We start from the raw sequence: 13,346 nt of genomic DNA, 5'->3' as shown, positions 1-13,346 counted from the left end.
TCAAATATAAAACAAAAGTCCGCATATATGAGCAATATTGCAGGCAAGCTGCCAAGTCGACTACGTCGGCGCTAGTAAAATGAGTATTTGATTGCACACCTTCAACAATGCGTAGTGCCCAGATGCTGACCAGAGAGAATCAACATATGCAGCGTACGGCCTATAGACAATCTTAACTGGAGCGATTGAACATCGCGGGTTATCGCGCTTGCGGATTGTGTTGGGATCGCCCCTTGTTCACACCATCTACGAAAGCTTTCTTTCACACAAGCTGTGATACACTATAGGAACGAAACTACGCCAGAACTAGTAATTTTTGCTTCCAACTAGTTTAACCAAGTTTAGGTTGTTTGTCACAAAAGGTTTTGTTGATTGGGTTTAGTTTTCATCCCTCCTACTCGGCATTCGAACTTTCGTAAGCACTCAACCAAAAAGCAATAAAACAGGAAAAAGGCACTTACTTGGAGGTCTTGTCAAAATCGTTGCTTTTGTGCTCGACAGTACTGTTGGAAGAAAAAGGACCTCGCATCAGATTTGGAATATTCATGTGTGTTGAAAAAACTAATAAAAAAGTCCACCCATCCCCGAATTTCAGATGGCCTACCCCGACTATCCCCTATATATATATCCCTTCGAGTATTCTCTCTAATCATTTTTTGTATGCTTCAATTGTTCCTGATCCCTAACAAAGAAAGGTACCGTCATGTACGTCAGTGGTATTAGCAAGAGTGGCTGATTGCATACCTTCGGCAATGCAACGTGCTCAGATGCTTAGGAACCAATCAACATATGCACCATGCAGCCTATACACAAGTTAACAGGCGGGATCCAACATCAGATTTGTCGCGCTTTTGGATTACGTTGGGATCGCCCCTTGTTTGCAGCATGTACGAATGCTTTCTTCGCGATGAAAACAGCTACTCAACACGAGGCTGGGATACAGTATCCGAAGAAAACTGCTCTAGAACTAGTTCCTATGGGGTAATTTCTGCTTCCAACAATTTTCAGTCAGGTTTGTTTGTATAAGTTATTCGTTGTGTGTAAATGTTATCTTTATTTGTGACTTCGGACGCTTTTGTTCACTAGGTTTTAATTTTTCACGCCTGCTGTTGGGCCATCTAATCACCGCATATACTACACCAAAAAAAGCCACTCACATGGCGGAGCTGTCGAAATGCTTGGCGGCACTGTTGGCTCTGCTGTTGGAAGAAAATGTGCTATGCATCAGATTGTAGTCACGCGCACTAAGAAATCTCAAATATAAAACAAAAGTCCGCATATATGAGCAATATTGCAGGCAAGCTGCCAAGACGACTACGTCGGCGCTAGTAAAATGAGTCATTGATTGCACACCTTCAACAATGCGTAGTGCCCAGATGCTGACCAGAGAGAATCAACATATGCAGCGTACAGCCTGTAGACAATCTTAACTGGAGCGATTGAACATCGCGGGTTATCGCGCTTGCGGATTATGTTGGGATTGCCCCTTGTTCACACCATCTACGAAAGGTTTCTTTCACACAAGCTGTGATACACTATAAGAACGAAACTACGCCAGAACTAGTAATTTTTGCTTCCAACTAGTTTAACCAAGTTTAGGTTGTTTGTGAGAAAACGTTTTGTTGACTGGGTTTAGTTTTCATCCCTCCTACTCGGCATTCGAACTTTCGTAAGCACTCAACCAAAAAGCAATAAAACAGGAAAAAGGCACTTACTTGGTGGTGGTGTCAAAATGGTGGCTTTTGTGCTCGGCAGTACTGTTGGAAGAAAAGGGACCTTGCATCAGATTTGGAATATTCATGAGCATTGAAGAAAATTAATAAAAAAGTGCACTTATTAGCAATATTGCTGACAAGCTGCCTCATGTAGTACGAGTTAAGAGTCACTGATGGCACACCGACAATGCCGAGTTCTCAGATGCTGAGAACAGGCGCGATGCAACATCCGAGCTTGTCGCGCTTGCGGATTTTGCAGTCACCTCTTGTTCCTACCATCTATGAAAGCCGCCTTCGCGATTAACATATGGAGGGACGCGACGCGAGGCTTATAATATATTATTCAAATAAAACTGCTTCAGGACTAGTTCCGACAGGCCCTCGTTATGCAGTATGAATTTGAAGCAGCCGCGCCGGCCTTTTTCCGTGCGGTACAAGAAAAATCTAATTAGCTAGACATCCATATCTTCCACACCTAGCCCTGGCTCTTCAACCGTTTCCCCACAAAAAGTTTGTTTACTTCTTCCCTGGACAGGCTGAACGTTTGCCTCCTCAATGAGCAAGTTCTTGTGGCGGTAAGTGGGCATTGATTTCCCGAGCATGCCGGTATGCGATTCAGTGCAGATACCAGCAGTCAGAGAGGCATTGCGTAATCAAGGAATAAAGGAGGCATACGCGAATATCTTGACATATATCTACGAAGATTCCACAGCTGCCTTGGTGCTCCACAAGAAAAGTAGAAAGTTGCCTATCAAGAAAGTGGTCAGGCAAGGAGACAATCTCTACAATGCTATTCACTGCATGTTTAGACGGAGTATTCAAGCAACCTTCGGTTTGCAGACGACATTGTCCTGTTCAGCAACAATGGGAATATTATCCTGCAACCTCGTGGTTAGCAGTGCAACGCCAAAAATATCTAATAGGAACGAATTACAAAAAAAGATTGAGAACCTTAACCGAGAACGTATAAGATGGGGTTGAAGATTAATATGCAGAAGACAAAGATAATGTTCAATAGCCGGGCAAGAAAACAGGAATTCAGAATCGCCAGTCACCTCTAGAGTCTATAAAGCAGTTGGAACAAAATATAGAGCAGTGGAACGAGAAATGTTGGGCGTAACCTTAAGAGACAGGAAGAAAGCGGTGTGGATCAGAGCAAATGGGGATAGCCAATATACTAATTTGCATTAAAAGGAAAAAATGGAGCTGAAGGAAAAATGAAGGAATTTTCGGGTTTTACGTGCCAGAACAACAAAATGATGAGGCAGGCCAAAATGTGTGGTAGTGTACACCAGCTTATATATGACCATTTTGGTCTGTGACGTATACACAATGCACCTTGAGCCGTTAACCCGGAACTCGGACGAGAATGTGGTCTCTAGCCCCCAACCGCTTGTACTGGACCGTACTACATACGCTAGTTACTGCCCAAACAAGTTGCAAAAAATTGCTTCCTATTTCTTCCTAATTTTTGTTGAGAATATCGCTCAAGCTGTAACTTCTAGTATGCTGACGTTTATATTTGTTATTTGCCATAGTGACGCTCAAATGGCAGATGCAGTGCACCATACACTTGATTGTCATTTTTTGATGCAGAGACAGGGTTGCCTGTGTTCTTTTCAATGCCAGCTGTCCGTGAGATCCACGGCGCGGGTTATGCGCCACCTCCTTCGAGAGATGGCGCCACGCTGCGTAACTAGGCCGGCAGCGTCCCGCGCGCCACGGATGCTTGTTTGGCCGAGATGAGACTTTCAACGAGGTTCAGTTCAAAACAGCTGCATGGTGGCTCAGTAAGCTTTCAGGCCTTCGTCGTGGCACAATTCCGATTTTCCGGTAGCCATTTTATCTTTATACTCTCGATTACGAAAGAGCCAGCATTTTTTTCTTTTGCATTTCATCCTACAACCTCGTGGTTAGCAGTGCAACACCATAGCTACTAAGTCACCAGGACAGGTTGTCAAACCATGTTACCTTTTATTACAGTGCTGGTAGAGATAGTACAAATAAAGGGTTTTGAAGAATTATTTAAAGGCTGATCGATCCATTTAGTATGGAAGTCCATCTTTTTAAACGATAAATATCTACATACTGTTTTTTTTAAATGCAAAGCATTTCTTGGCGAATATTTCCCACTTTGACAGTATCTATATCAATCTAGTCGCCTACGTCTTTGTCCTCTACTGGTCGTTTCGTTAACTTGCTATTTACCAAAATTGGCATAGTCTGACAACAGTGTATGATGAACATAAGTGATAGGTCATAACATGAATATCATGACATGTGTGTCATGTAGGTCATGAAACAGCTGCCAACGTCTTGGTGCTGTCATGGCCGTTTTGTTAACTTGGTAGGTATCAAAATTTGCATAGCATGACAACAGTGCATTATGAACATAAATGATAGGACATATGAACATGCGTGTCATGTCGGTCATGAAAAAGCCGCCAGAAATGACAATGACTCAGCGAAAAAACATTAACACTCAAAAACCACTGTAAGGGATTCGGACGTCGGTACTAAGGGAAGAAAACACTAAAGGATGATGGTGAAAAGTCTTATCATGAGCATGACTCTGTAAAAATGACTCTGCAAAAAAAAAGATTACCACTCAAAAACCACTGAAATGGGTTTACACGTGGGTACTAAGTGAAGGAAACACTAAATGGTGGTGGGAGAAGCCATAGTCATGACGTTGACTGACTAAAAATGACAATGACTCCCAGCAAAAAATATGAACACTGAAAAACCACTGAAATGTTCTTTCTTCTTTCTGGGGTTTTACGTGCCAAAACCAGTTCTGATTATGAGGCACGCCGTAGTGGAGGGCTCCGGAATAATTTTGATCGCCTGGGGTTCTTTAACGTGCACTACAAGGCAAGCACACGGGCGTTTTTGCATTTCTCCTACATCGAAATCCGGCCGCCGCGGCCGGGATTCGATCCCGCGATCTCGTGCTCAGCAGCGCAACGCCTTAGCTGACTGAGCCACTCCGACGGGAAAGAAACACTGAAATGGGTTCGGACGTGGGTACCAAGTGAATGTAACATTAAAGGATGGTGGTGGAAGCCACAGTCATGAGCATAACTCAGCAAAAATGACAATGACTCAGCGAGAGCAGAAGAATACTCACAAACCACTTAAATGGGTTTCGACTTGGGTACTAAGTGAAGGAAACGCTAAAGTATGATGGCAAAAGTCAGTCATGAGTATGACTCGGCAAAAATGACAACTTAGAACAAAAAGATTAGCACTCAAGAACCACTGAAATGAGTTCTGATGTTGGTACTAAGTGAAGGAAACACTAAAGGATGATGGCAGAGGTCATAGTCATGAGCATGACTTGGCAAAAATGACAATGACTCAGCGAGAAAACATTAACGCTCCGAACATACTGAAATGTGTTCTGACATGGGTACTAAGTGAAAGAAACACTAAAGGATTATTCTAGAAGTCATATTCATGACCATGACTCAGCAAAAATGAGAATGACTCGGCGAAAGAAGATTAACACTCAAAAACCAATGGAATGCGTTAGGATGTGGTACTAAGTGAAGGGAAAGGCTAAAGGTCAATGGTTGAAGTCATAGGCATGATGGCTAAGGATTTTGCCTTAATGTCTCCTAGGTGATGCTGAAGGGATTCCCGAGGACTCATGACGTCCACTGTAAGAGTGGCTATATGTCGTGACATGCGTGTCATGTAGGTCATGGAAAAACTGCCTACATCTTGGTGCTCTCATGGTCGCTTTGTTAACTTGGTAGGCTCCCCGCACACTTCTTCGCAAAACATCGATTCCTACAGGGCGTGGGATCTGCCGTTTTTTTTTTTTTTTGTATGACTCTCGTGCATTATTGTTTGCGCCTGAGATCCGTGAGGAGCGTGAGGCCAAATGCAGCGTTTGGTTAGAAGAAAACGAAGTGGAACACCAAGACGGTGCGCGTATACGTAAGTGGGGTGCTTGGGCAAAAGGTGTTACGACAAAAAGCGAACGAAAAGAGCAAATGAGTCAACGATGGCAATCTACGAAGCTTAAGACAACCCGCCAAACCTACTACTCTAAATAAACGAGTCTTGAGTCCAAAAGAAACTTTTTCCTGCACGCGATCCTCGCGCTCTGTCGCCGCGATGATAGGCGCTTCAGGGGGGCGCATAATCGCGAACTGCAATTGTAGAATTCTACCGTGTCAGACTTCTAAAACCTCTTTAGCTTCCCTTTAGCAGAGGCAAGTTGATGCAATACACTCATGATGGCGATTAGCGCACGGCGCAAAACAAGGAGAGAATGGCATAAAATTGTCAAGGTTCTTATAAAAAAAAAAAGCATAAAGCAGTGCTGAAGTACCCCTCGGGCTTGCTGAAAAACATAGCCCGCGGATAGCATACGCTGTTGTGAACATCTCAGCCAATGCTGTTTATTCAAGTCCCCACATTGCATCTCTTTTACCCGAAACTAAGGCGAAATAGTGGAACCATTAACTGCTTAACATCTTGAAAAATAAGCTTGATAGTTTGTGTTGCTACTAGAAACGACACGCACATAAATGCTCGAGGTGGATGGCTATATTGTCAAGGATACAATCAAAACAGCAAACTAGCACAATTCCGCTCAGTATTGAATCAAGACAACCTAGTTGACACAAGAGTTATTCCCTTTTCACCATAACTGCCGATTTCTAGCTTTCGAAAACATTTTCTTTGGTACCGAAGCTTAATGCTAAATCCTCTGTTGGTCCATGTTATGTACCTATAACGTATGTCTGCAGCGGTATGCTGCAAATTCTGAACGGTGTAAAAAGCCTCGTTTCCGTTAGAAATATTACGCCTCTATTTTAATGTTTATAGTTTTAACGTTTCTTACCGCTGCTGCCGCTTTACCCTCTCCTCGGAATATTTAGAATCAATTCGCTCGCAAAAAAAAAATCTGGAATAAAACGCAGCCATGAGCACTCGCCTCTAGTGACGTACTAACTAGACTATATAGAACCGGTGCCATGGTCGTCCAATTTCCTTGCTTGTATGGGAAACCAAAGCAGCCTAGACGCTCGTGAAAAACGGCACTCGATTTTATATTGTGATAAAAAAGGCTGTAATGTTTATGTGCGTCCATTAAGCAGGCCTACATATTACCACGAGACAAATACCCGCTCATCGCGTAAGTGGCGGAACACTAAGACGGTGCGCGTATACGCCAGTGTCGTGCTTGAGTAAAAAGAATTTGGCAACTGCAGTCAGAAGTTGCAACTCAAAATTTGTAGGTACTAGAATAGCTGAAATAACTCCACCAACCTTGCGCAGGTGTATGTCTTGTAGTCACTGCAGGAGAACGAAAAAAAAAAAAACAGGTTAAGCTTACAAGAAATTGCGAAGCAGTTCATATTAGCGCGTTAGTCGCCGGATATCTCCACGTAACAGCGATGATGCAGAAGGCACAAGACTTTCCCGTCTCTTAAAGCCATTTTTAAACAAAACAAAATAATCACATCCTCCGCTGCCTTCCTATTCTCAAGAAAAATAAAAATGGTCCACTGACCTTTCTCCGACGATGATTTTTCTGTTGTGCTCGCCGGTAAAGTGCAGATGCCTGAAAGATAATGTGGCTCACGTGAAAGTAGGAATATTAATGTGTATCCTGGCCATATCGCCAAGCAGCTCCCAAATGCAGCCCGCCAACCCTATTACTCGAAATAGTCCAAAAGAAGCTCTTCCCTGCACGCCACAGATTCGGAAAGCGCAGATCCGGAATAGTGCTTGTGTACAGAGAGTGGCTGCGTACTAAAGTATATAGATAAAGAGGCCGTGTGGAATTGCCTTCGTTCACTCAAGGCTCACTCTATTTCAGCGCCAGCTTGTCTACGCAATTACCGCCGACATTCATGAATAGCGTAAAGGACCTTTTCAAACAGCTAGGATGTCAACAAGAAAATGTGCTGCGATGATATCGAAAAGAAACAATTTATAATACAGCGCACGAACTAATGAACACGTTCGGCAAGAATTCGTCAACTGCACTCACTATAGTTGCAACTCAAAACTTGTAGGTATTAGAATAGTTGCAATAAGCGCACCAACCTGGCACAGGTGTCTTTTTTGGAGTTGCTGCAAGACAGAAAACAAAGCCGGTTAAGCTTGCAACAAGAAGTCACGAAGCAGTTCACATTAGCGGGTTAGTTACTTGATACCCCCACGTAACTGCGAAGATGCAGAAGAGTAATAATTTAAAATGCCACTTGCGGAGTACTAATTCCGTAGTACTCCGGGAAAATTTTTAACTTTCACTGGAAAGTTGCAACTCAAGCTTGCAGTTATCGTACTATAATTAAGCCATTGACCTGACCTCGTGAAAGCCTTCAGTGCGTCTCATGTTTATATCAAGCCTTCGGTGTGCATTGTATCACAGGTGACACCCACACATAAAATCGTGCAATTAACGCTAAAGGTGTGTGTACTTACGGATGTTATGTGGATAATAGCCTAATTCCAGAATTTGAGATTATAAGCTATTTTACAACGGTAAAATGTTGTGGTTAAGATTTATCAAGCGCTTTCCTGTAGTCAACACGCTTTTCCCCTCGCACTAAAATTTTGTCCGGGTAGATTTCTTCTAGTTAAAAGCCATGCTAACGCTCCCAAATATATTGTGCTTGACAAAGTAGTACTGACGTGGCCGAAAGCTTTTAGTTCCTTTGTGGCTTACCTCCATACAGCAACAATTAGTTAACCCGCATTTCCATACAGCCACAGTACTCGCAGGTCGCGCATTGCATGAAGTGTTTTAGAAAGCGCAGGCGATAACGGTTATTGTTGGAAATGTATGTCTACAGTGCCTCAAGAGCGTGTTATTCGAAAAGACGTGACCAATTGACATGAGTACCTGTAGCTAATGTGCCACAAAGCACAGGATCGGTAGAATACGCCTTAACTGTTTCTGTCACCTCGCGTGGCGTCCTTCGCTTGACGTGTTGACAGCTCATCGGAAGGTGTGGCGCTGGTCTATAAATGTTAGGGGCAATTAGTAACCTCGGAGGCAATCTACCTAAGAACAAACATTTATTGCAGAAGGCCAGCCAACCCGTGTTAGTGCCTTGATATTAAGAGGCCCCACATTCCAGCGTCTATCTGTGGCTCCACTTAGGGCTTGGCCCGACGTGGTTGGTGCGTCAGTGTAGTCACATAATTTTCCTTCATTACCGTACGTACACGGAACTTGGCAGAGCACTACAATGAATTTCAATTGTAGGTTCATTAAATAATCACACACGTAATAGTAATAGTAACAGTAATAGCCTCATAGCCTTGAAAATTAGTGCAACTTTGAGTGCATGTGGCTAATATGCCACAATGCACACGATCGGTGCAATACGGTGAAGTATTTGTGGTTTTTAGAGCGGACAGCAAACAATAGACTAATACTTAATGAATATTGGTGCAATTAGTGGTTGTTTCGTAGCTAGCGCTAGGAAAAAACATCCCACTGACCTTTCGTGGTGCTCAAAGTTGTTAGAGCTGTTGTGGTCTTGGAGGCTGAACCTGTACGACAACGCCAGCTCACTGAATTTCGGAACTTGCACATATGCGATAATAAATATTGCGCTGTTGATGCTACTATGATTTTTATAGTCGACAGCAAGATATACGCTCATACAACTTTCATAGCTAACACAGAGAAAACGTCTCACTGACCTCTTGTGGTGCTGGTGCTCAATGGGGAAGTTCTGGCCATGGTGGTGGAGGAGCCTGTAAAACAACAGCTCACTGAATCCCATAAATTGTGCATAGGCTACAAAGCAGCAAAATGAAGTGCGCGAAGCGTTATGGTAATACATTTTTCACTGTTTCTGCCACTATAGTTTTCAGAGTGAACAGCAAAGAATACGCTAACGTAAATGTCACAGTTAACACAAAACATATAGAAACATTCCACTGACCTTTCGCGGTGCTCACCGTCATCAGAGCTGTACTCGTCTGGTCGGAGTAGCCTGCACGGAAACAGCAGCTCACTGAGCCCCATAAATTGTGCATATGCTATGAAGCAGCAAAATGACGGAGATAAATTTTGGCAGTGCTTGTGCAGTGGCTAAGTCTTTTGCGATAACCGAAAGCTGGAACTAACGGGGATAGGGCTCAGCCGCAGCAACTTCAGGTCATGCAGTATATTCCGAGAATTTCGCCGAGTATCAATGAAGTTGTAATAGCCCTTCAAACCCGTTTATATTCGATTTTAACAGCGGAACTGTTGTAGGTCGAGGCAACGCCATCCGTCCGTCCATCTGCGACTTCCGCGTTTTAGGAAGCACGCTGTTACCAAGAAATCCACGCACATTTTGTCGCGCATGGTACTGCATGCGGTAGCGAACCATCACTGAGCCTCAGTTGACCTTGGAGGCATTTTATTTAATTGAAAAGAATGTCTCCAAATGTGGATCAATTAAGCTTCCATGGATACGCCTGCACACATTCTGTTATCCTCACTACATGATTATTTTAACATTTTGGCTCTCCTTCCTAGTCCGTAAAGTCGGACAGACTTGAACAGCGAGATGCCTTACATATGAGTTTTCCGTACATACAAAATACAAATAGGAGTGGTTGGCCTGTCTTTTGTCGAGCAGCCACCTTGCGCTACCATTGTGAAAACCAGTCAGAAAGCAATGTGTGGATTTTTCCGGCAAACCCTACCTATGCACACTTCACCTGCAAGAGCAGTCTGCGTGCAAGCAAACGCCCTTGGGCAACTTGAATGCCAATTTCAATATAGGCTCGCGCGTCAGTTTTTCGAATTTCATTGTTTTGACATCCCCATAACGACGCCTCAGCCAAGATTTAGGTCAAGATCAGCGCGCAATGTCGCAACAATTGTGACCGTGAAAAGAGTCGCACCGCTCAGATCATACTCGTAGCCTCGCATTAATCAGGGAAGTTATTTTTATTGCGATAGCAATTATATGGACTCTCCGGCGCCGCCGCCATTGCCGTCACCGTGAGGTTCCGTATGACGTCCAACGGCGATGACATCGTTGCCGCGCGCCGTGTGCTGTACGCGCGAGTGAAGAGACGCGCGCTTTCACGGGGAGCGAATGCACGGCGGTGAGCAAACGCGCGTTCTGCGCCGTGCTCCCTGAAGGACTGCAGAATTAGGCGTCTCTTCCTCCTCTACAACCACCATTTATAGAGAGCAAATGCGCCTTCTTCCGTGGCACTGAAACACCGGGGGGGGGGGGGGGGGGGGGGACGTTTAGCTGCGGCACCAAATGCGTAATTATATAAAAACGTTCCGACGCTGCTCGACGAGTGTCCTGTTCTGATCTCGTCGAAAACCTCCGAGCCGCCCCCAGAGGCACCGGCAACAGTCACCAACGCCGCGCGCATTCGGTGCGAACGCGGGCAAAAACACCGACGGCGTCGTCAACAGTTCTGCGCGTTGCTGGTGCGGCTGCATGTCCAAGTTTATACAGCTGATAAAATTACTATCCTTACTTCGTATAGCTCTCTACTAATTTGCTATCGTAATTGATGCTTCGCCTTTTGGGTGAAATTGCGACATTTTTGACTCCACGAGTAGATCTGCATTAAATTCACGCCAAATGGTCAATGTGGTAAACGACAGCTGACGACTCCAGGCCATCGCTAGCAGCTCACGGGAACACGGCTCATCGCGGTTGGGCCAGAGATTGCGCGCGTGCGCTAAACGGACAGCCGGAGGAGCGGAATGTTTGTCCATGGGCGATCGGTCGGAACTACAACCACAGTCACATGCGTGCAACGAGCCAGTAACCTTGCAGCACTGAACGGGCTTGGCTTGCGTGTTCACAGAAAGCTCTGAACGAATTCGCGCGCAACACTGCCATCGTCGAGCTGTTAACGTCGTCATAAGTCTCGCAGTAACGTCGAGATGACACGAATGCGAAATGCGCCCAGTGCCCCGACCATCAATAAATTTCAAGTTCACTTCATTCATATACAACAGTCGGCAAAACTCTGTAAACAAGAAGTTTGCCGTGCTACTGCTCTAGTTTGGTTGGTTGGTAACAACTTTACTGTGGTAACAACTTTATTGTACTGCTCTAGTGTATACAAAGAAATCTTACTTTCCCTTGAAATTTATTTTTCCCGACTGCATGATTCCGTTATTTTTGCTCCTTTTTCCTGTCCATGAAATCGGACAGACCCGAGTTTTCCGTCACAAGAGAGTTGACTCACCTGGTACGGGTGATGTCCGCGGGAACCCTGTAGAAAAGTGGAAACTTAATTTACACATTTACAAAAAAGTTAGTACCCACAGCCATATCAAGTTAAGCACACAGGAAAAATGTGCCCCGGTCTTCGTCTTGCGCGATATTTTGTACTCCATCAATTACCTGCAGGAAACGCGGCGAAAGCTACGAAAATAACGTAGTCATAGATGCCTCATTTCAGATTTCCCAGGGAATTATCGTTTCCACGGCAGCGGCAGGTCAGATGAATGCAAATGAGAAAGACATTCTTTGCGTGGCATGGAGATGTGTCACCTTGAGCTCGTCATGATCTTGCAATTTAATGGATGTAGGGTCTGGTAAATTTGGTGTCACCCACTTTTTTTATAAATACCACATAATGTGGATGGGAAAACTGCGCCGCGGTACCTCAATGGTAAGACATAGCACGCGTAATGCGAAGACATGGGATTGCTCCCCACCAGCGGCTAGTTGTTTTTTGATCCATTTTCATTTCCATTAATTTATAATTTCTTTAATTCAATTAGAATTTCTCGATGTATACTCCTTGGTGTCATTGTTTGTTGGCTTCTTATGCGATTTATAATAATCGGGCCCCTCGGTTCCTTTTCTCGTCCACTTTTTTTAATAGTTGCTTAAAGAATTCCGCAACGCATGGTGTACTTCCGTTGTTTTTTAAGCATAAATGTTGAACTTGCACGAGGATCGAAGGTTACATCTAAGTGTCCGCGCGGAATAGGTGCGCAGTATTCCTACGACTTGACGCGCGTTAATATTTACGACCTGCGCGGCTGGCAGGCGACGAAACCGACAGACACGCAGGGGCAACAAAGCAACCACTGCTAGCCGTCATGCGATTTAATGGTTGTCCCATCAATCCATTTTTATAGCTAGGCTTTAAAATAGTCACTTGACGTTTTAGTGAAAGGACTATAGCTCATTCATGTGAAATAATTATTAGCCGCCTCAAGAACGCTCAAATACACGAACGGTGCTTACTCGGCCGTGCGCGCTGCTCCTGCCAGCTAGTTACGCTAAAAGCTCGACAGTAGTTCTAAACTGCACTGTTCGTCCACTTTAGACCAGCAGGATAATTAGGCAAGAGTAGTGAAATACTGCAATGTGTTCTTTGTGAATTTGGGAAGGAGCTCCCTCGTGCTGAACGCTCCTGCACTGCTCAGCATAAATCCGGACACACCAATTTTCAGCGCTACGTCTATGCGCTCACAATTTACTTTTTAACCAACCAAGTTTTCACGTTATATAGCAGGAAAAATAAGTCGGGCACCTACGGATACGCATGTTACTCGAGAACAATATTATGACTATAGTTACGTTTAATGATGAAGCTTAGACTAAACGAAGCTTATCTTTGCGAAAAGGGCAAGTTGCGGCAAAAAATCGGCTTCGAGAAACTCGA

The sequence above is a fragment of the Dermacentor silvarum genome, chromosome 8 (genome assembly GCF_013339745.2).
Source record: "Dermacentor silvarum isolate Dsil-2018 chromosome 8, BIME_Dsil_1.4, whole genome shotgun sequence".
NCBI classification, from domain to species: domain Eukaryota; kingdom Metazoa; phylum Arthropoda; class Arachnida; order Ixodida; family Ixodidae; genus Dermacentor; species Dermacentor silvarum.
The sequence above is the reverse complement of the archived record's forward strand: the minus strand, read 5'-3'. Positions refer to the sequence as shown.